The 23,835-nt window shown below is 35.6% G+C and overlaps 1 long non-coding RNA gene across 1 annotated transcript; it reads left to right on the plus strand.

Annotated features, from left to right (window-relative positions):
• Positions 1–10,332: 10,332 nt before the first annotated feature.
• On the plus strand, positions 10,333–22,361 carry LOC122468319. The gene is made up of 2 exons (XR_006293206.1): positions 10,333–10,557; positions 21,859–22,361. It is a non-coding gene; the product is annotated as an uncharacterized LOC122468319 (long non-coding RNA).
• The last annotated feature ends 1,474 nt before the right edge of the window (positions 22,362–23,835 follow it).

The raw sequence follows: 23,835 nt of genomic DNA on the forward strand, positions 1-23,835 counted from the left end.
GTTTGGACTTTCTTTGAATCTATAAACATCCTCATATATAGTCCTAGGGGAAGTGTAACTTTGTTCAATCATACGTGATGAAGCACTTGTCATTTTCTAATGTATTCTTTTTTTAATACCTACCACTAAGCCAATCACTTTACATTGTTTTGCCATCTCTTTGCCTCCTTCCGTGCATTCTAAATACTTTCATTTATTCTCTGTTCATTCCCCCAGCTCATTTTTTTAACTTCTCAGCTCAGTAATTGAAACTATGTGGCAAATTTCCTTAATTTCATAGTATCTCCTGTAAGTTGCACAGAAGTCCAGTCAATCATGCACGTTTATTACATTTCTGTCATTTATTTCTGCCTTAATCCTATTCTTTGATTTTCTGCATTATTAATGTTGTTGTTATAGTTCTTTATCACTCTTCAAAAGAAGTTCTAATATTCCTTTCTCAATTCCTTTTCTTTCTCTCTGCCAATAATTTACCAAAACACTCATCTTGGTGTGTGTGTGTTCTTTTTTTTTGATGTTGATTTATTTTTGAGAGAGAGAGAAAGAGAGAGAGTGCACATGAATGGGGGAGGGGAAGAGAGAGAGGGAGACACAGAATTTGAAGCAGGCTCCAGGCTCAGAGCTGTCAGTGCACAGCCTGATGCAGGGCTCGAACTCACAAATTGCGAGATCATGACCTGAGCTGAAGTAGGATGTTTAAGTGACTGAGCCACCCAGGCACCCCTCATCTTGGTGTTTTCAAAGCCTACTTACATCAAAGATAACAAAACTTTATATTAATTAACTTTAATTTTAAAGATATGCCAAAGAAAGAAGACATCCAAATGGCTAACAGACACATGAAAAGATGCTCAACATCACTCATCATCAGAGAAATACAAATCAAAACCAAATTGAGATACAACCTGATGCCAGTAAGAATGGCTAAAGTTAACAACTCAGAAAACAACAGATGTTGGCAAGGATATGGAGTAAGGGGAATGCAATTGGTGGGAATGCAAAATGGTGCAGCCAAACTGGAAAACAGTGTGGAGGTTTCTCAAAAAATTAAAAATAGAATTACCCTATGATCCAGCAATAGCTCTACTAGGAATTTACCCAAAGGATACAAGAGTGCTGATTCATAGGGGTGCATGTACCTCAATGTTTATAGCAGTGCTATCAACAATAGCCAAATTATGTAAAGAGCCCAAATAAATGTCCATCAACAGATGAATGGATAAAGAAGATGTGATATATATGTGTATATACACATATATACCATAGAATACTATTTGGCAATGAAAAAGAATGAAATCTTGCCATTTGCAACAACGTGGATGGAACTGGAGGGTATTTTGCTAAGTGAAATAAGTCAGTCAGAGAAAGACAGATATCATATAATTTCACTCATATGTGGAATTTGAGAAGCTTAACAGAAGACCACGGGGGAAGGGAAGGAAAAATGTTTCAAACAGAGAGGGAGGCAAACCATAAGAAACTCTTAAATATAGAGAATAAACTGAGGGTTGATGGGGGTGGGGGTGGAGAAAATGAGTGATGGGCATTGAGGAAGGCACTTGGGATGAGCACTGAATGTTGTATGTAAGTGATGAATCACAGGAATCTACTCCCGAAGCCAAGAGCACACTGTAAACACTGTATGTTAGCTAATGACAATAAATTATAAATAAATAAATAAATAAATAAATAAATAAATAAATAAATGCCAAAGAGGAATCTTAAGTATAGCATAGAAGGCTGGTGGATGGGAAAGACATTTCCAAAAGTTTGGAAAGATGATTTTCATAAATTTTTCTATAACTCTATAAGATTTTCACCTGAATTAATCATTTTTAATTCATATATGTACTTTTTATTTCAAGATTACTTCAGAATCCACATGCTTCCTAATCAGATCCCTCCATTAAGCCTAATGATAGTTGCTTGTCATTCATTCTTATAAATGCAACACATCTACTTTATCTAGAATGAGGCTTCAAAACTTAGTTCTCTCCTCTGCATCACTGTAACTTACTCCTATAGATTTTTCCTTTTCGTATAAATTTCTTTACTTTTTATTTTTTGTGATCTGGGCATGGACATAAATTCTTGTCTTCTATTCCTTCCAGCTAGAATACCATAAGGGCACATTTCAATACATAGTTTCTCATTCTTCAAAGTTATCCTCATAAACCCCATAAATTCTTTAAAATTTTTAAATCCTTGTGTGTGTATGTGTGTGTGCATATGCACACACGTTTAATAGCCATAGCTTCAAATGAACCTCTTTGTGAGCAGATTTTTCTATTGAGAGTAGGATAGAGGAGAGAGTTGCCTGAGGAATTCAGCCCTATGGATCATATTATTAAAATTTACCATTCAAATGATAGCATAATGCAGGAAAAGAGAGGATAGTGAGGAAGGTTAAATTACTCCTCATCTTTAAGTTTGAATTAAAAGTGCTACAAAGTTCAATGACAGCTTTCATGAGAAGAAATAATAAATTTCATCCTATCAAAGTAGAGACTCAAACCTGAGATATTTGACATTCGAGAAATAAATCTTGACATTCAGAAGACAATAAATCTTGGTATCTTCATAAATGTGGAAATGGGACTACAGACTCAGTTTTTTTCAAACCTCACTTCCAAGAAAAGAGCACATTTTTCCTATATGTAGATTTCAAATTAATTACCTATTCCACGTGTACAAAATTGGTTTTTATCTACTTTTTCATGAAGTGTAAAGTGTTTGGGACCTCAAGTCATTTATTTTAGTAGTGACAATGAACAGAAGCCCAAAGAGCACCTGAGTTCCACTTGGCTAAGTGTCTATATCAGTGAGAGGCTCTAGTGTCTCAACACATGGAGTTCAAATCTGTGCTTAATCCAAATAATAAATTTTTGCATGACACATCTTAAGGTCACTGGAGAATTGTTGAAATCTCAAATGTTAAATCCACCATTGTCAAAGGACTATTTGAAATACTGATTCAAACCTCCCTAATGTATGTGCTTTGTGCTGTAATTATATGACAAATCAAACTGATGGAACAATGTTTGGAAACTAAAAATAACTGTTTTTCCAATTAAAGTGAAAGCTGGAAAATATTAAGGAAGAAGAAAATCCCTATTTTATCCTCTTTCCTGGTTCTCAAAACTATCATGAATTTCCTAATATTGTACAGTATAAAACTTGAAAAACTAAGAAATGAGTATGCACACTCATCCCCCACCCCCAACTTCCAAAGTAAATCAAACCTATCCATTCTAGATTTTTAGGAGAGAAAATTCAGTCATGAAGATATTTAGAAATTAACCCAACTTGGCAGACAAAGATGAGCCATCAGATTTTCTGATTTCTGTTCAAGAGAAGAACCATCTGTCCTCAAGCCAACTATAATATGTGATCTGCATGTAGCTTCATCCAGACTAGCTATGTCTGTAATGTCACCCTATCATGGTAAACACCATTCTAAACTGCCTTTTCTGTCATTGTTAACACTTCTATCAGACACTTTGAAGACTGCTGTAGAAAAACATTTGTTGAACTTCTAGCTCACACAAATACTGTTGGGACCTGGAAAATGGTTTCACAGTTAAATATAGCATTTCAAAAAGAAAAAAAAAGTCATTCATAAGAAATAAAAGCACGCTCTCTCTCTCACTCTCCTATTCCACCTCCATCTCTTTGTAGACCAATTCTGTGAAGTTTGGCTAAGGTAGTCTTTGTATTCATGCATAATGGCTCTAAGTAAAGTTCTCCTACAGTTTTTTTTTCCAAAACTTGGCTTCTTAAACGAAGCATTATATAATACAGGACTAATGGAGGCTTTTGAAAGTAATTTGGGATTTAGGTTAAGAAATAGCAAAATTAAGATTTGAAAATTACATACTCATCATACCTGTTTTTAGCTCAGTTTTCTGGTCATGAATCTTTATTCTGCTTTTAAAAGAAAACCACATGTTGAGGAGAGATATGTATAAGACGCAAATTGAGTTTTATGTGGCCTCCTACTACACTTTGAAATATAGTCTCAGTGTATAAAATATGGCACTTGTGTGCCATTATTTTAAATTCACCCCCAAGATTACTGCCTACCCTTATGTCCAATTTTATTTAAATTAAGGATGATGAAAGTTCCCAACACCTATATTTTGTTTGGAAAAAGAATGGGAAAAGTTTGAGTGACTGCTGTTTGAAATAATTCATCTTCCCAAGTTACTAATGTATTATTAAGAAGTGGCTTATTCAGGGGGCGCCTGGGTGGCTCAGTCGGTTGAGCGTCCAGCTTCAGCTCAGGTCATGATCACACAGTTTGTGAATTCGAGCCCTGCATCGGGCTCTGTGCTGACAGCTCAGAGCCTGGAGCCTGCTTCAGATTCTGTGTCTCCCTCTCTCTGCCCCTTCCCCGCTCATGCTCTGTCTCTGTCTCTCAAAAATGAATAAACATTAAAAAATTAAAAAAAAAAAAAGAAGTGGCTTATCCAGGAAATAAAGTAATATTTGCATTGTTGTTACTGAAGATTTTGGTTGTTTCCAAACCCATGTGAAAATCTCAATCACTGGAGAATTCCTCAAAATGTAGATTTCAGGGCTTCAATTTCAGACATATGAAGAATCTCCAGAAATGGAGTGCTATCATTTGTGTTATCTTAAGACGCTCACCCAAATAATTCTGAAGTTCAGAAGGTTGGAGAACCACTTGACTACAATTTATTGGACAAAAATTTGAGGAGCTAATACTTACGGGTTTTCCATAGTAATAAGTATCAATAAGTATCAGTAATAAGTATGCATTCTACTATGAAGAAATAATTTGATATGCTTAAATGAAAACCATTTTATATCTTTTTTTCTGATTCACGCTTGCATTAAAACCTTAATAAGGTGAATTTTAAATATGTCTAATCTAGTAAATAAACTATGATCTCTAAAATGGAAGATGTAAAGCATAGGTTCAATGTTTGTAAGAACATATGCTGTGAACAATAAAAATTCCAATTAAAATTGAAAATATTACCCCAAGCTAGTATCTTTTGGCACTAATTCTTATTTTAATCAAATGCATCAATTTTTTATAGCTTAGTAGAAAAGCATATCATGTTTTATATATGTATATGTATTTTTATAGCATTTCATGAGTCTAAATGGCCTCTAAAGTAGACATTATGCTATTATCTCCTGTATAAATTTTCAGAATATTTGAGAAGAAAGAGGTGCTTCCTTTACAAATCCTAATTGTTTTTCTCTGAATTGTTTTTGAGACTTATTGTGCATAAAACTTGCAGGACTGTATCTTTGTCTTCTGGGCTCTGTGCAAGACAAACATAGTGACATATGTGTTCTCATTCATCTGTGTATCAAGGAACACATATGGTGCCCACTCAGGAAGAGAACTTTGTGCTGAAGATATGGTGGTAAAGAAATCAGAGACACTCCCTACCCTAAGAGAGTTTACCTCCTTATGAGGAAGATAGACAAAAAACCTTGGGAAATTATGAATGAAATAAATTCCACCAAGGAGAAATGACAAGTATGAACAGGGCAGGTATTACTGCATAATGGATGTGAAAGAAGAATCCCAAAGGATGAGTAGGAGTTACCTAGCTATCTGGGCAAAGAGAGTTCAAGGCAGAAAAATAAGATGTGGTTAGAGGAGGGCCCAGCATGCTACTTTGTTGAATTGATCTTGAATAGTAGGTGATGGTAGAAATGATGGTGGGCTCTGAAGGAAGACAGCTGTAGTTCTAATCCTAACTCTCCTACCACTACTGAGTCTTGCCTTCAGGCAGATTGACTAATTTCTAAAAAGTTCCTCATCTATTAAATGAAGTTTATAATAGGGCTGTAGTGAAGATGAAAGGATCAAATAACAGCTAAATGACTATAGAAAACAAAATTAATACTTGCTTATGCATAGTGATATATAACCTTACCTTGTTTAATACGTAAATTCCTAATACAATTCCTAACTCAGGAACTGGGCTCCAATTCCAGGGCTCTCTACACAGCACTGCTCTGTCAGGTACTATGGATGGGCTCCTGCAGAAAGGCTTTATAAACACATTATTGCTATTCAAGATTTGGCAGAGGAGAAAATTAGAGGAGGAAATTGAAAATATCATAGTCTTTTTTTCCATGTTCAAAAATGTTGGACAGTGTTTAATGGGGAAAAAAAAGTTTCCTATAAATTTTAGATATTGGAAAAGAAAAAGCGGCTCATAGATTTTAGAAAGTAAAGATGGATTTAAGAGTAGGAAGTAGCAGGATGGCAAATGAAATTAACTTGGGTAAATGACTCAGAGGGTGGTTGGCAAAAATGATCTTAATTGTTCTTATGCACAGATTATCACTGGGAAAAATATAAAAATTAGATTTGAAAATGATTGGATTGTTTTATGAGCTTCAAGCAATAATTTTTTAATCAAACCTCATGATGCAGGAAGTAAACTGATCATTCAGAGATCAGAATGACATTTATGGGCTTGAGAGATTTCTATTGGTCTCTGAAACTGGCTGAGTGGGCACTACCACAGGTGGAACTTAGTAAAATGATTTATTACCCAATGTAGTACATAGCTCTTATTATTGCTAATTAATCATTAGGGGCAAATAGAAGACACTATTTTCTGATACTAATTCAAATTTCTTAAATTAATAGTTTTGAAGAGAATCAGATGTAGAGTTAATGTATAAGGTGTAAGATTTAACACTCCCCAAATTTTTAAAAATAGATAAATAGGGTTTCATAGGTTTCCAGGCCATACATTGTATTAGGCATTAAGATCTATTATGGGTTGAATTGCATTCCCAAAAATTCATATGTTGAAATCCTAACCTTAGAATGTGACTTTATTTGGAAATAGGGTCATTGTAGATATAATCAGTTAAGATGAAGTCACACTGGAGTAGGGTGGGCCCAACCCAATATAAAAAAATATTCTTGCAGCTCCTGGGTGGCTCAGTCAGTTAAGCGTCCGACTTGGACTAAGGTCATCATCTCGTGGTTTGTGAGTTCAAGCCCCACGTGGGACTCTGCGCTGAAAGCTCAGAGCCTGGAGCCTGCTTTGGATTCTGTGTCTCCTCTACTCTCTGCCCCTCCCCTGCTCACGCTCTATCTCGCTCTGTCTCTCAATAATAAATAAACATTAAAAAAAAATTTTTTAAAAAGGTATTCTTATAAAAAGGAGAAATTTGGACACACACACACACACACACACACACCCCACAGAGAACTTTGTGAAGATAAAGGAAGAGATTGGTGTGATGTTTCTACAAGCCAAAGAACACCAAAGAGTCCCAGCAAACCACCAGAAGCAAGGGGAGAGGCATGGAAAGGAATTCTTCCTCACAGCTCTCAAAAGGAACTGACACTGCCAACACCTTAATCTTAGATTTGTGGCCTCCAGAACTGTGAGGCAACAAGTTCCTGTTATTTAAGCTACCCAGTTTGTGCTTCTTTGTTATAGTAGCCCTAGTAAGCTAACACAGGATTGGAGCAGGGAATTCCCCACCCTCATGGTGCCTATGTTCCAGTTGTGGGCAATAAAGCAGCAAACTTTTCTGTATCTCAACCTCAAAAGAACTTGTAGGGTTGTTTTCTAATGAACAAAATTATATATTTGTAGCTAAAAGAACAAAATGAAAGTAAGTGAATCCAAAAGAATTAATTTATTAGTCAAAAATATAAGTAGTCTGTGCTTTGTGCTGGGTTTTCTCCACTTACTCTTCCAGAACTATGCCTAACCCTTCTCTGTGTTTTGCTTGCTAAACTTTATGGTCTGCATCAGTCAAGATCTCTTCCACTCTATTTTCCAGGTGCATTCAACCAATGGGAGTCACTGAAAGGAGAGCAGGGTTCAGGAGAGAGTCCATTAACTTCTCACTATTGGTCTGCAGTGTTGTCAATGGCTAAAATCCTCTCCACCTAATCATTAGTCAGGTGCCTCCTCTCAGTGAGTTCCAGTAATGTTATTCCCTTCTTTCCCCCTTAAAACTAGCTCATAGTAACCATTTCATAATAATTGTTGCTAATTCCCAGGAGCTTTATCCTTTCTCATTGTTACCCTTAACTCCTCCCTTAGAAATAATCCCATTTTCATACTCTCTTTAATGACCTCTTTAACTATCAGTGATTTCTTGCTAACACCATGGCTGATAACAAGAAATTTTCCTGGAATATTCCCAGGAAATAGACTCTAAAATTTGGGTTTTAGGACTGATGTCTCACATATTTGATGAGCATGCAGATTATCTCTTTGCTAAGGGACAATAAGATCTCATGATTGTAGTAGCACCACAGTTACTCAAATTATCACAGGTGGCATGAGATGAGGTGCACTGGAAAAAGGCTTTGAGAGCTCAATTTTCTATGGCATTTAGTTGCTATGTTGACATTGCTAATGTAAAAATCTGGAATATACTTGTTATTTCTAACTAAGCACACACACAAATTAACTCAAAGCCTGACATTTCTTTTCAAAGTGCAGAAAGCCTCTATGAAGCTTTTTCACACATGACTGTGGATCAGATACAAAGCCTGATTGTTAGTGCTATAGAGATGCAACACCAGTTAAACGTACAATTTCCTCAGATTTTTGATGCTAACTTCAAGGTTCCTAGTAGAACCTTGAAAATTGGTATGGGGAGTTTTGGTCAGTGTATCTGCTTGTCCACTCGCTGTGAACATCTGAAAGGAGAGATAGATGACTCGATGTAAAAATCTACATTAATTCATAGTCCATAGATAACAGGTTAGTTGTTGGTCATGGTACTGGAAAAAAAGATTGGAAAATAAGTGACAAGTATGAATCTACAAGAGAGGATAGTGAATACACATTTCAGAGTATGAAAATATTCATGGGCCACATAAAATCTCTGCATTGAGGTGAAGGCACTCACCAATCAAGTGAATAAAATTACGTGTTGTGTGGATATAAGTTAGCTTTCTATCCTTGGTTGCTAAATTGCTTGTTTAATGGGCCCATTTACAAAGTGGCCACAGTGGCTGGGATGGAGGCTATGCATTGGGCTCAATAACATAGATAACATAGATTTCCCTTCACTAAGACTGAACTGCTCACAACTACTTGTTGAGTATTCAACATGCCAACAGCAGAAGTCCATGCTAGGCCCCCAGTACAACCACTTCCTGGAGAGCTAGCCATTTACTGGGTGAAAGTTGACCACTTTCGAGCCCTTTTGTCACAAAGACTGTTCTCATGGGAATATACTCATATGCCAGAAACAGATTTCCTTTTGTGCTGGCAAAACTCTATCAATATTGTTGCGCAGGGACTAACAAAATGCCTTATTCGTTTTTAGGATACTTCAGTATCCTTAAAAAAATCACTTTTGCTGAGAGGAAACATTTTACAGTGAAAGAAATATAGCAAGCACTGTGAAATTCTCAAGGTACTCTCTGATCTTATCATATTCCCCCAAAGAGCAGCTGGTTGACAAAGTGATAAATTAGCCACCAAAGGCTCAGAAATGACACTATGTAAGTGAAGACATCCTGTGAGCTTGTAGTTCTCTTCTATAGGATGCATAATAAACTTTAGTCCAGTAAACAATAAATAGTGCCATCTTCTCTATAGATAGACTGCATGAGCCTGGGAAACAAGGTGTGGATGTGGGAAAAGCTCTTCTCACTACTGAACCTAATAGTATGCTAGAAGGGACCTCAGTGTAGTTCAAAAGTCAATGCTTCCACCAGGGAACTCAGTCATGATTCTATTGAAATAGAAACTGAGATTTACCTCAGGCTATCTTGGGCTCCTTATTTTAACAGGTAAAGACAGAGGTCAATGTTGTGGCTTGAATAATTAATTTGATTAACAAGGAGAAATTAGATTTTTTCCAACTAGTGGGGGCAACTCACTGTGGCACCTATTAATACAGCCATTCTTCTATCATTTGCCAGTGGGAAATTGGGGCAACACCTCAAGACAAGACCACTAGAGATATGGCTTCTATAGAAGTGAAGATTTGGGTCACCCCATCAGAAAAAACTCGTCAACTAATGATGGCAGAGAATAAAGGAAACATGAAACTGGTGATCAAAGAATGAATCTATAATTTCAACAAACCTTGTAACCTAAGCCTTATAGTCAGCTATAGAAGTGGACACTATGGTCAGCCATGTTCTCCATTAATCATTATTTTTCTCCTTTCCATCCACTATGGACATCTATACTATATATGAAGGGCACTGGTGCTCAATAATATCACAGTTAAAGCTCCTGGTGAGATTCTAGCTACACTGACATCTCCCCAAGGTGATATGATAGTAAGACTTTTTGTTTCCTTTATGTTTGGGGATTTTTTTCCTTTATGTTTCAGATTTGTCTATCTAAAATGAAGAACTGGAATGAATGCCAACTAGAAAAAAAGGGATGGACTGTGCTGATTATTCTGCATTTACTATTACCTTTATGGATCTGTTCTTTGCGCTGATCTTTACCCCAGAACTACATCACTTGGTATCTCTTGCCCTCTGACATTTTGCTGTTTTCAATCAATAAGAGGCATTACTATGGGAGAAAAGGAGTAAGAGGGCAAAGTTATCAGGTACTTATTTCTACCACACCTCAGCTCCCTCCTCCCAACCCATGATTTTGACAGTGGCCATCCTCCTCTGTGTAAGTCCACTAATGCTGGGCAGGCCAGTTTTCACAGCAATAGTCATCACTTAGTTTTGCTCTTACCACTCTCTACCATTTCACATGAGACTTTGGAGTAGTAATGGCTCTCATTGTTGGGGGCCCTTGAATGCTTCACCAACCCTTTTTTGTTCTCTTAATTTTGCCTACATTTCCATAATTATTCTCTTTTATTAACTCACCCGTTAACTTTCTAGTGTGCCTTCTGTTTTCTACTAGCACCCTAACAGACTAAACTCATGGTTGATAAATGTCTTTTGTTATTCCCTACTGTCTCTGTCCCAGGAATAGAAATTATCTTAAAAAAAAAATCAAGATTCCACCAGACACTACTGTGAAACATGTCTGACCAGCAGTGTGGACTGCACAGCTAAAAAGGTTCCAAAAGAGAAGATATAGTCCCTGGAACAGATTCTTTAAGGGTAGTGATATCTTGGTATTGTGTTCTATAATCAAGATACTAAATATTTGGAAAGTTGCTATATTTATATCAACAAATTGGATCAAAACTCTATCTGCAATATGCCAAAGTAAGAAGAATTGATGAGAATAACATAATTACAAAGGTCACAAAATCCAGCATATGAGAATGAATAACAGAGAATCTTCTCACTTATATCTTTGAAAAGCTATTAGACTTTTTAGACCAGCATAATAGCTATCAGTTACTTGGCCAATTGATAGATAGATAGATAGATAGATAGATAGATAGATATTTTTGGGGGGCTTTGTTCCTACGCTACTTTAGAATAATGATAATGACCTATTTTATGAAGACTGAACTATTATCTTGAGTGTTGCTCTTTAAGAACCTACACAACTTATTCAAAATACTAACTAAAATCCTATAGATTTATTTTCTTTTTTGGAACTGAAAGCGTGAAAAAGAAACCTTCAGAATATTACATGGAATCAATGACTACCACATATCAACTCTTATTGGCCATTGCCTTTGCCACCTACCCAATCCTTTTATTGAGAAACAGAGTTTTATGATTCACATTTAACCTCCCAGTTTTGCTCTTTAGGGGCTAAATGCAATATTGTTGAAACATACTCTTTGAATTTAATAAGAAAATGATCGATTTTAATGCTATCTCAGGAGAAAAAAGTGTAATGCTCAACACACTATAGTAAAAAGGAAGAGACAGGCTTCCGTAGCTGTTCATTGCAATTGAAAAAGCCTCCTATTTCTTCCTACATTCCAGACTAAGTCATCGCAGCAAACTTGTCGGCTTTAGCCAACTTGTGTTTTTATGTCTCAGCAGAGATGTGCTTCAAAGAAATCTCCCTTTGAAACCTGTGATAAAAAACTACTCAAAGCAAACTGAATCCATAATCAAATAACCTGTATTTTCTTTAAAAAAAAAGAAAGGAAAACAGAGCTCTTACTTGCAATACATTTTTAATAGTATTTTGAGTAGCTTTACTATTTTTTTCCCTTGTGGGAATATATCAGATTCAAACATGCTCTGAAAGAACAATCTTCTCTCTAAATAATACATAGCTAATAACTGAATTTAAATAGAATAACATGGGAGCATTTGTCTGTATCAAGGGGTCTCCCCCCCACCAAAAAAAAAGAAAAGAAAAAAAGAAAAATTCTCTAAAATAAAAAATCTATAGCTATTATTTTTAAGCATTTCTAATGGCCAGGAAGGACTCATAATGCAAATTTTAGTGCTAGTGTGGGCCACAGACCCTACCCCCCAAACTCATTCCCCATTCCTCAATCTAACCCTTTGCAACCTCTACTTATATGGTCCACATACCTCAAATTCTGGTTCAATTTGGACTAAATAAACAGCATATGCAGATACATGCCATGTGCTAGTATCTGAGTTGATATGTGGGAAAAACTAGCACTAATGTTGAGAACAAAGTAGCATGTCCCTAACAGTGAATGAATGCATGAATGAATAAACAAATAATACACTACAGATTGAACTTGAATTTAAACCCTATAAAGAATAATGTTGATAAATAAATACTTGAAACAATACAGAAAAGTCTTTTTTTATTATTCTGAATTTGTGATCATTTATAGAAAATTAAGGAGGGGGCCTGGGTGGCTCAGTCAGTTGGGTGTCCAACTTCGGCTCAGGTCATGATCTCACAGCTCCTGGGTTTTGGCCTTGCATCAGGCTCTGTGCTGACACCTTGGAGCCTGGAGCCTGCTTTCAATTCTGTGTCTCCTCTCTCTCTGCCCCTCTCCGGCTCATGCTCTGTCTCTCTCTGTCTCTCAACAATAAACATTAAAAAAAAGTTTTAAATAAAAACAAAAAAAGAAAATTAAGGAGGATTTGACAGCAAACAACGCATGTGTACTTCAGAGAAAGAACAATTTTACCACTCATTGGTTTCAAAATTATAAAGTTTTGTTTTATTTTAATGAAGAACACAAAATCACAAATACTGCAACTGATACCAAAGATGAACAAAATTATAACAAAAATAACAGAAATTTGTGTGCAAGGAAGCTAATGGAACAGAAATAGAATCCCGAAAAAGACCCAAACACATATGATCACTTGATTTATGTAGTGCATGACTGTAATTCAAACTAAAAGGGCAGTCTTTTCAATAAATTGTGCTGATCCATTAAGATATCTCTGGAGGAAAAAAAAAATGAAATTGACCCTTACCTCACAACATACACAAAAGTAATTTGATACAGATCATAGTCCTAATTGTGAAAAGAAAAACAAAAGGCTTCTAGATGAAAACAGAAGACAATATCTTTTTCATCTCAGATAGGCAAAATTTCTTAAACAGGACACAAGAGCACTAGCTATTAAAAAATTGTTGAATTAAAAAGTTCTGCCATCAGTCAAAATACATCAAAAATACAAGAGAAAAAAATGCCAAGCTATAGACTGGGAGAAGATATTCCCAATATTTAGGTGCAGCCAAGGACTTGGAGTCAGAATCCTATAAGTCAATAAAATACTAACAACCTATTTTATAAATAAATAAAACTTGAAAGGGAACATTACCAAAAGTGATATGAAAAAGGACAATAAGCATATGAAAAGATACTCAGTATCATTTGTCATCACAGAAATGCAAATTGAAATCACAATAAGACATTACATCCCACAGGAATGGCTAAAATTATATATGATATATAGATATAGATATAGATATAGATATAGATATTCACAAAACCAACGTTTACTGTTATCAAGTGTTGGTGGATATGGAGCAATGAAACTCATATATTTTTGATGGGATTGTAAACTGGCACATACATTTTGGGAAAAGGTTATAATAACATATGCACACACATACATACACACACACACACATGCGATATTACTGAAAATTTAAATAAGTTTCAAGAGGAAATGCCTGCTTTTGACCATACAATGGCATGTATAGGACTGTTATGAATATTCATGTCAGTGTTGTTTACAAAAATCAAAAGGTGGACAAAATCCAAATGCCCAACAACTGTAGAACGAACAAATGAAAATCACCAACACGATGAAAAAAAATTAACTGTATCTAAAGACAAAACATGAATACATCTCACACACATCAAATTGAGCTAAAGAAGCCAGAAAAAAGCATATATACTATATTTAATTAATACAAAGTTGGCAAAACTAATCTATGATGATAGAGATTAATATAGCAGTTACCCTTTGCAAAAATCCTCAACAAGATACTAGCAAACTGGATCCAACAATATATTAAGACAATTATTCACCACAAACAAGTGGGATTTATACCTAGGATGCAGGGCTGGTTCAATATCTACAAAACCATCAATGTGATACATCACATTAGTAAAAGAAAGGACAAGAACCATATGATCCTCTCAAAAGATGCAGAGAAAGCATTTGACAAAATATAGCACCCTTTCTTGATAAAAAACCTTCAAGAAAGAAGGGATAGAAGGAACATACCTCAAGACCATAAAGGCCATATACAAAAGACCCACTGCTAATATCATCCTCAATGGGGAAAAACTGAGAGCTTTCCCCCATGGTCAGGAACATGATAGGGATGTCCATTCTCACCACTGTTATTTAACCTAGTATTGGAAGTTCTAGCCTCAGCACTCAGACAATACAAAGAAATAAAAAGCATCCAAATTGGCAAGGAGGAAGTCAAACTTTCACTCTTCACAGACAACATGACACTCTATATGGAAAACCCAAAAGATTCCACCAAAAATTTTCTAGAGCTCATCCATGAATTCAGCAAAGTCACACAATAAAATATCAATGCACAGAAATTGGTTGCATTTCTATACACCAATAATGAAGCAGCAGAAAGAGAAATCAAGGAATCAATCCCATTTAAAATTGCACCCAAACCCATAAAATACTTAGGCATAAACCTAACCAAACAGATGAAAAATCTATACACTGAAAACTATAGAAAGCTTATGAAAGAAATTGAAGAAGACACACACACACAAAAATGGAAAAATATACCATGCTCGCTCCATATTGTTAAAATGTTGATACTATCCAAAGCAATCTACATATTCAATGCAATCCATATCAAAATAACACCAACATTCTTCACAGAGCTAGAACAAACAATGCTAAAATTTGTATGGAACCACAAAAGACCCCGAATAGCCAAAGCAATCCTGAAAAAGAAAACCAAGGCTAGAGGCAGCACAATTCTTGACCTCAAGATGTATGACAAAGATGTATTCATCAGGAGAGTATGGTACTGGCACATAAAACAGACACATAGATCAATGGAACAGAGTAGAGAACCCAGAAATGGACCCACAAACATATGGCCAACTAATCTTTGACAAGGCAGGAAAGAATATCCAGTGGAATAAAGACAGTCTCTTCAGCAAATGGTGTTGGGAAAACTGGACAGCAATGTGCAGAAGAATGAAACTGGATCACTTTCTTATACCATACACAAATATAAACCCAAAATGGATGAAAGACCTAAACATAAGATAGGAGGCCATCAAAATCCTACATGAGAAAACAGGCAAAAACCTCTCTGACCTCAGCAACAGCAACTTCTTACTCAACATGTCTCTGGAGGCAAAGGAACCAAAAGCAAAAATGAACTATTGGGACCTCATCAAGATAAAAAGCTTCTTCACAGTTAAGGAAACAATCAGCAAAACTAAAACACAAATGATGCAATGGGAGAAGAAATTTGCAAATGACATATCAGATAAAGGGTTAGTATCCAAAATCTATAAAGAACTTATCAAACTCAACTCCCAAAATACAAATAATCCAGTGAAGAAATGGACAAAAGACACGAATAGACACTTCTCCAAAGAAGACATCCAGATAGCTAACAGACACATGAAAAATGCTCAGCATCATTCATCATCAGGGAAATACAAATCAAAACCACAATGAGATACCACCTCACACCTGTCAGAATGGCTAAAATTAACCATTCAGGCAACAACAGATGTTAGTGAGGATGCAGAGAAAGAGGAACCCTTTTGCACTACTGATGGGGATGTAAACTGGTGCAGCCACTCTTGAAAACAGTGTGGAGGTTCGTCAAAAAATTAAAAATAGAACTATTCCATGGCCCAGCAATTGCACTACTAGGTGTTTATACAAAGAATACAGGTTTCGAGGGGCACATGCACCCCAATGTTTATAACAGGAGTATCAACAATAGCCATAGTGTGGAAAGAGCCCAAATGTCCATCAACAGTTGAATGGATAAAGAAGAGGTGGCATATATATATATGTATATATATATATATATATATATATGTGTATATATATATATATGTGTGTATATATATATATATATATATATATATAATCGAGTATTACTCGAATGAAATCTTGCCATTTGCAACAAGGTGGATGGAACTATAGGGCATTATGCTAAATGAAATTAGTCAGAGAAAAACAAATATCATATAACTTCACTCATATGTGGAATTTAAAATACAAAACAGATGAACAAAAGGGAAGGGAAGCAAAAAGAATATAAAAACAGGGTGGGGGACAAAACATAAGAGACTCTTAAATACAGAGAACAAACTGAGGGTTGTTGGTGAGGTTGTGGGTGGGGGGTGCACTAAATAGGGAAGGGGAATTAAGGAAAACACTTGGGATGAGCACTGGGTGTTATATGTAGGGGATGAATCACTAGATTCTACTTCTGAAATCATTATTGCACTATATTCTAACTAACTTGGATGTAAATTAAAAATAAATAACATAAAATAGAAACAAAAATAGCTGTTATCCTTGAGTGTATACGAACAGAGAGGAAGGATGAGGTAGCATGCTGGGTGTTGGAAATACTCACTTTGATGCAAGTGATGGTTTACCTGTGTGTATACATGTATAGAAAAGCAAGCGTTCACTGTTTGATAATATAGCAGATTTGATTAGCAGGTGATAGAGCAGAATGGACATGTATTGACTTCTAACTATGCATATGTTATTTCATTCAATTCTCCCAATCATTTTTTGAAGGATATATTATTTCTCCTCCACAGATGATGAGTTGGCTATTTAAAGAGGTTAAATAATATAGCTAAGTCACTCAGCAAATTAGTGTAGTTAGCATTCAAGTCCAGATCTCTGGGATTCCTAGATCTATAGTCTTAAAAAAATGAAAAAGAAATAACAACAACAACAACCATTCTACCTTATCCATACATCTTTTTAAGGCACATTAATGATGTGTTTATGAACAGCCTAATCTTTATAGTTCCAAATGTACTTGAGAAGGGCTTAAGTGAGGCCTCTGACATATGGTAATTTGTAAACTTGCTGAGACATGAATGTAAATCTCCAATCATTTAGTTAGGGATTTAGTCTGACTCAATATATAATTCTTAATGCTACATTGCCAATCTCTACCTATCATTTCAAATGCAATAGTTCTTATGAAATTGTTATTAAATAAATATTCATTGTAAATCTTCAATTTTCCAGGCACTGTTTTAGGTCCCAAAAAATTTATGCTACACATATAACAGGCTAACAATAATAGTATTTAAGAATTTGTTGAAGTAGTCCTAGTAAATGTCAAATATCTATGATAAGTATTTTTTCTTCCTTGTCTTTTACTATGAAATTATAGATGTGTTAAGAAAGAAAAAAATAAAGTCTCATTAGATTGTCTTTAAATAAACTTATTAAAATGTAAGCCATCACCAATATCATACTGGATGCTGTAATTCTGCTGTAGGACCCAAATCTTCTGGTATGTTCTATTTTCCTTTTTTTGTACCTTACCAGCTATAAGAACTTGCCTTTTCTATACCTTCCTTCAAATCAAAAACTTCTATCATATGTAAATAACCCCAACTCCTTTCCTAAGACCTTGAAACTCTGTTTCTTTTTGATGCAATAGCTATTAAAATGATCATACCTTATCAATTGGTGCCTTCATTTAGCTTGAAAAAATACACTGAAAATGTGTTTCTCAGTATTGCAATTCAAAATTTTACGTAAGTAAGCTGAGATTGAAGGACATGTAGATGAAGAAACTATGCTGAAAATCCAAAACAGCTCTTTTTGGAGACAAATAGTGTTATTTTACAATGTCATAAAATCATTATTTTTTCCATGTCTAAAAAAACACTCTATTTGAAAGCAATAAATAAAAATAAAAATAAAAATATACTATTTATGAAAATTAATCCAGATGTTTCAGATATAAATTTGAAATATAATAAAAAATCCTACAGTTTTGTTATTATTAAATCAGTACAATTGTGAAATCCTTAAAAAAATTTTTTTAAACTAAATTTTAAGAAATAAATTTAGATAACTTATTCTGATATCTTACCATAGCTGCATCTTGACTCAATTTCTTTTTTTTTTAATTTTTTTTTAATGTTTATTTTTGAGAGAGAAAGAGAGCATGAGCAGGGGAGGGGCAGAGAGAGAGGGAGACACAGAATCCAAAGCAATCTCCAGGCTCTAGCTGTCAGCACAGAGTCCAATGCAGGGCTCAAACTCATAAACCCTGAGATCATGACCTGAGCTGAAGTCGTGCGCTTAACCCACTGAACCACCCAGGTGCCCGTATTAACCCCATTTCTACTACAGGAACTGACATCCTTATATTTTAACAGTCTTCAGAATACATAATTTTATGGTAAATGCTTATAACACCAGAAATGGATGGGCATCAGAAAAAAATATTTTCAAAGGTTTGATGATTTAAATCATCAGAGGTTTGGGGCGCCTGGGTGGCGCAGTCGGTTAAGCGTCCGACTTCAGCCAGGTCACGATCTCGTGGTCCGTGAGTTCAAGCCCCGCGTCCGGCTCTGTGCTGACGGCTCGGAGCCTGGAGCCTGTTTCCGATTCTGTGTCTCCCTCTCTCTCTGCCCCTCCCCCGTTCATGCTCTGTCTCTCTCTGTCCCAAAAATAAATAAACGTTGAAAAAAAAAATTAAATCATCAGAGGTTTAACTACTCAAGTAGCCATAATGAAAAATATTAATAATTAACTCAGCATTACTATACTTATTTTACATTTTAATATTATTTTAATTATGTAATACCTATGCAATAGGTACCATAATAGGCTCATAATACTATATAACAGGCATACAAACCCTGTACTCTTTTTCTATAGTTTTTCTCAGACTTAAATTAAGTTTGGGCTTCAAACTACCTTCTAGGTTCTCATAACTCCTAACAAAGCTACCTCATGTTTTGTCCAAGATAAGACATTACACATATAATTACTAACAATGTGTCTTATAATCCATCCAAACAAGATTATTTGCTATTCCCTAATATTGCATGGTATTGTGATAGAAGCATGGCCTTTGGAGTTAAAACATCCAACTCAAATCCAACTTCATCTTATTCCTGCTCTGTTACCTTGGCCAAGTTATTGAGCCACTCCATTTTTTTCCCCTTATTCCAAAAAAAAAAGGGGGGGGGGAATAATATCTCTTTCACATTTTCGTGTAGCAGGATTAAAATTTAACACATACAACTCAGATTCATAAAGAAAATGCAACTTCTTTATTTTTGCAACTTCTTTATTTTTGTCTACCAATAATATAATAATTCTCTGAAACTTGAGCCTATTGTAATGTGGAAAATAACTGTAATTGCTAAAGATTTCTTTAGGATTAAACTCAGACTTCTATCCCCCTTCTCAGGTCCTTTTCACAGTAGCTTCCAGGAATATAGAGGGAGAGATGTGGCTTAAGAAACCTTATGTTAAAGGATTGATTCAGGATGGCTCCCTTGATCTCTAGGATCATGGTTCTCATCCACTGGCTGGCATCCAAGACTGATACAGCTCAGAATCTGACAATGAGCTGGTAGAGAGTTTGGTGGTGCAATCTGGCTGATTAAACCTCATCTCCAACCTTCCTAGTACTTTCAATCCCCCAGAGAACTCAGTATGATTCATATGGATATGGATCCTTGGAGAGTAAAATTTACAAGAGCTGCTTTGTCCCTGCTTTGATTATTTCCTCTGGAAATTTACCTGTAAGCATCTTGGTCACTTATCATTTGGTCTATGGCATTCAAGAACCCAGGGCAGCACAGTGTACAGGGTCATCTGCAAGGAGTTCTCTTTCCAGAGGTCCCAATGTGGACCATTGGCAAAAGTCCCGTCCCACCCTTATTCAGTGGTATTTTATTTACTAAAATACCTTTGCCTTCCCCCTCCTCTTGTTCTCTTCCTTCTTCCAGACACCCACTGAGTCAGCATTGAAAGATTTTTTTCTTTCCTCCATATCAGATGTTCCTTTCTCTAGAGAAGGAAGTCTTACAGATTGGTTATTCTAGGAAAAAGAGCACCTCCACTACCTTATGGAAAAAACTCAATGATTTAAGTCCTTCTTAGTTCTTGAGATGTTCACTAAATGATAAATAAATTTGGAAATTCCTGTTTTCAAAAACACTTACTCGACTACAAAATCTTTTTTTTTTTCACATTTAGAAGTCAAAACTGGCCTCATTTCTCCACTTTTCATTCCATGTTAAATCTCACTACTACTCCAGGCATCTGAAACCCTGGGGCTAGCCAGAGCTAAAATCATGTGTTTAAAAAGACAAAAGAAATGAGCAATAAGAATTTCCCAAATTATCACCTTATTTCCATCCATAAATGTTCTGCTAGTTAAAATAGATTTCCCTCTATTGGTGCATTTTTATATTACAAACTCCTTTAAGGGTCCTTCTCAAATATTAGTTCTTTCATGATCCTTATAAGTAGAGGTAATCTCAGTTATAACCAATATTTCTTGTATTTTGCTTTTATGGTGTTTGTCACTATCTCTCTTCATGTAACAGTTATATCTACCTTTTTCTCACTTGCTAGATCCTATGCTCCTTGTAAACGTGGACTATATATTGGATATAGTCTGACATAATAGGGAGACATGTCTAGCTCTTTTATGAGATCAGACAAGTGACTTAAATTCTCTAATAATAATAATAATATCTACCTTATAGCCTTGTATAATTATTATTAAAAATATCAATACTATATGTGAAAAATCCCTGTATAGTATCAATTAGCAATTTACTCTCAAAAGATAATAATAAAGTCAATAATTAGAATGCAGCACAGTTTTAAGAATAGTCTAGTCCACAGAGTAGACACTCCACTTCTATTCTATTAATATCCAGGAATGACTTTAATCTTTGAAACAAAGCTTCTAATATTGAGAATGCAAATATAATGAACTACGGTGAATGATGAAATTAATATTATTATTTATATTAAAAACAATTTAAATAATCCAGTGAACTGCAATCAAAATACTATGTACTTTTGTATAGGACCTCATAAAGTATGCAGTTTATTCCTTCTTTCAATAGTCGAATTTTTATTATGAGAGTAGTGACAAAAATAGAACCTTATCCTATATAATATTTTCCATAGAGATTTCTTTATACAAAATATTGTCTTGCTTGTTGCTTTTTGCATTATAGTTAGGACAAGTTAGTTAGATTGGAAAATCTAAAATTCAGAGGTTGGGACATTTCCCCAAGGTCAATTACTGACTAGTTAGTAATGTGAATGGGTTAAGAGTCAGCGCCTCTCAATTTCTTGCTTCAATTCTTCCTTCATCTATCAGAAGCAATAAACTTGTGAAGCTGATATTTTGCTAATGAGAATGCCATTCAGTTTTAGAATATTTTAAAGAATGTTTTTCTATTTATGTCCCTTATTAGTAATAATGAGAGTAGCAACACTGTTTGTTTATTATGTGGGATTTGTGAGAAATAAATTTCCTGCTGTTCTAGGAATCTGGATGTACGCCTGCACCATCAATAACTGCTGATCAACCGTTTCTTTTGCTACCTTCACAGAAGAGATGAAGTTCCTGTCATCTGAGGACAGACCTTGGCATCAGGAATGCCAAAAGTCCCGTCCCACCCCTATTCAGTGGTATCTTCTCCTGCCCAAAGATATACCTCTGCAACATAACTTAAGGCTAATAGTCGCATCCTGTTCTGAAAAAGAGGAAACACTTGAAATACCATTCAGAGGTGATTAAATACCTGGCTGAATAAGGGAAAAAGTGTTTTCTCTTTCTCCGTTTTCCCCCTTCCTTCCTTCCTGTCCTCTTTCCCTCCTTCCCCCTTCCTTCCTACCTTCCTTCCTTCTCTTCTCTCTTTCTCTTCATAAAAATTACAGAATTGTAAGCAACCACCAGGTATTAAAATAACAGGATCAGAACAACCACAAGCCTTCAAAATGAGACCTTTCAATTATTTCGCATTAAAATTTTTTCAGCTTACCAAGATTTTCTCTCTGTATCTCTTTTCTTCTTTTTTCCCCCACAAACTAAGTGTTGAAAACATAAAAGATTTGAAAAACAATACCTAAACATATAATGCTTTAAAACATGATAAAATTGTGCTCACTTAGGCTTAAAGACTGCCTTCGAGACAAATTCTTTGTGCAAACACATCAGTTAGAATTCGGCCCAACAAAAGTAAATTGTGTTCCTTTATGTACCATTTGGGAGCAGTCTCTCACTAAAGAGGGTGCTTGATATATTCTACTTGTATTGTAAAATTCTAGCTCCCTTCACATAAAGTTTCCAAGGGAAAAATGCCTTGCTCTAAAATGTAGTAGTAACTGCTGCAGATCAACCAGAGATTTGTGCATTACAGTTGACCCTTGAACAATATAGGGAGAGAATAGAGGCACCAAAATCCTGCACAGTAAAAAATCCATGTATAACTTTGGACTCCCCAAAAAACTTAACTACTAATAGCCTACATTAACCAGAAGCCTTACCAATATCATGAAAGTCAACACATATTTTGTATACGAATTATATACTGTATTCTTAAAGTAAACCATAGAAAATAAAATGTTGAAAAAATTATAAGGAAGAGAAAATACATTTGCAGTCTTGTATTTATCAGAAAAAATCTGGTTGTAAGTTGTGAGAAGTACGTGAGATGATTCATTTTCAGAAATACCAAATAAAAGTTGTGCTATCTAGTTAAGAATAGGTTTACAACCTATTGGAAATATGTACAAAGCCTGTCCCCCCAACAATGGAGTCCCAAACCCTTAGACACTTCACTTCCTGGTTCTTCCCTTCTCCATTTCACGGGCTTATTTTTCATGGGTTTTGCAATGAGCATTCACCAAAGAACTGAAGTCTCTGCGTCACTTCAAGGAATGTACATTTGTTCCAATCAGACTACTGTTTTGCTTTACATGGGCATAGGCAACTTCCGAGTAAAGTGTAACCTCTGTAGTATTCAGCCAATGAGAAATCAGTCAAGGAAGTTGCACACTAGAAGGTAAATTGCCTGCTGGAACCAGCCTACCTGTGCCTGTCCATCAGACACCCTCTCTTGCAAGAAGGTTGATTAAAGCTTGACTTCACTGTGCTCTGAGTCTCCACCATCCCTCCTTTCGTTTGGTCAGTGGGCTCATTTCTCACAAAGTGGACCCATGCAGTTCAAGAGCCAGCTATAGTCAGAAAAGTGATAAAAACAGGCAGAAATCATTTTTAAATCCATTTTTTCTCATCATTTAAAATAAAGCTTTCATGACATTGAGTAGATTTGTTCTAGGTCGGAACAGCTTCTTAAAGGGCGCTACTTTTCTGCCTTCCCCAAAGAAAAACCACTGATGGGTTCAAAAATAAGAATTACTGGGGATGCAGGGGTGGTTCAGTGGGTTAAGCCTCTGACTCTTGACTTTGGCTCAGGTCACGGTCTCACAGTTTGTGAGATGGAGTCCCACATCTGCTT

Source organism: Prionailurus bengalensis, chromosome B1, assembly GCF_016509475.1.
Source record: "Prionailurus bengalensis isolate Pbe53 chromosome B1, Fcat_Pben_1.1_paternal_pri, whole genome shotgun sequence".
Taxonomy (NCBI): Eukaryota; Metazoa; Chordata; class Mammalia; order Carnivora; family Felidae; genus Prionailurus; species Prionailurus bengalensis.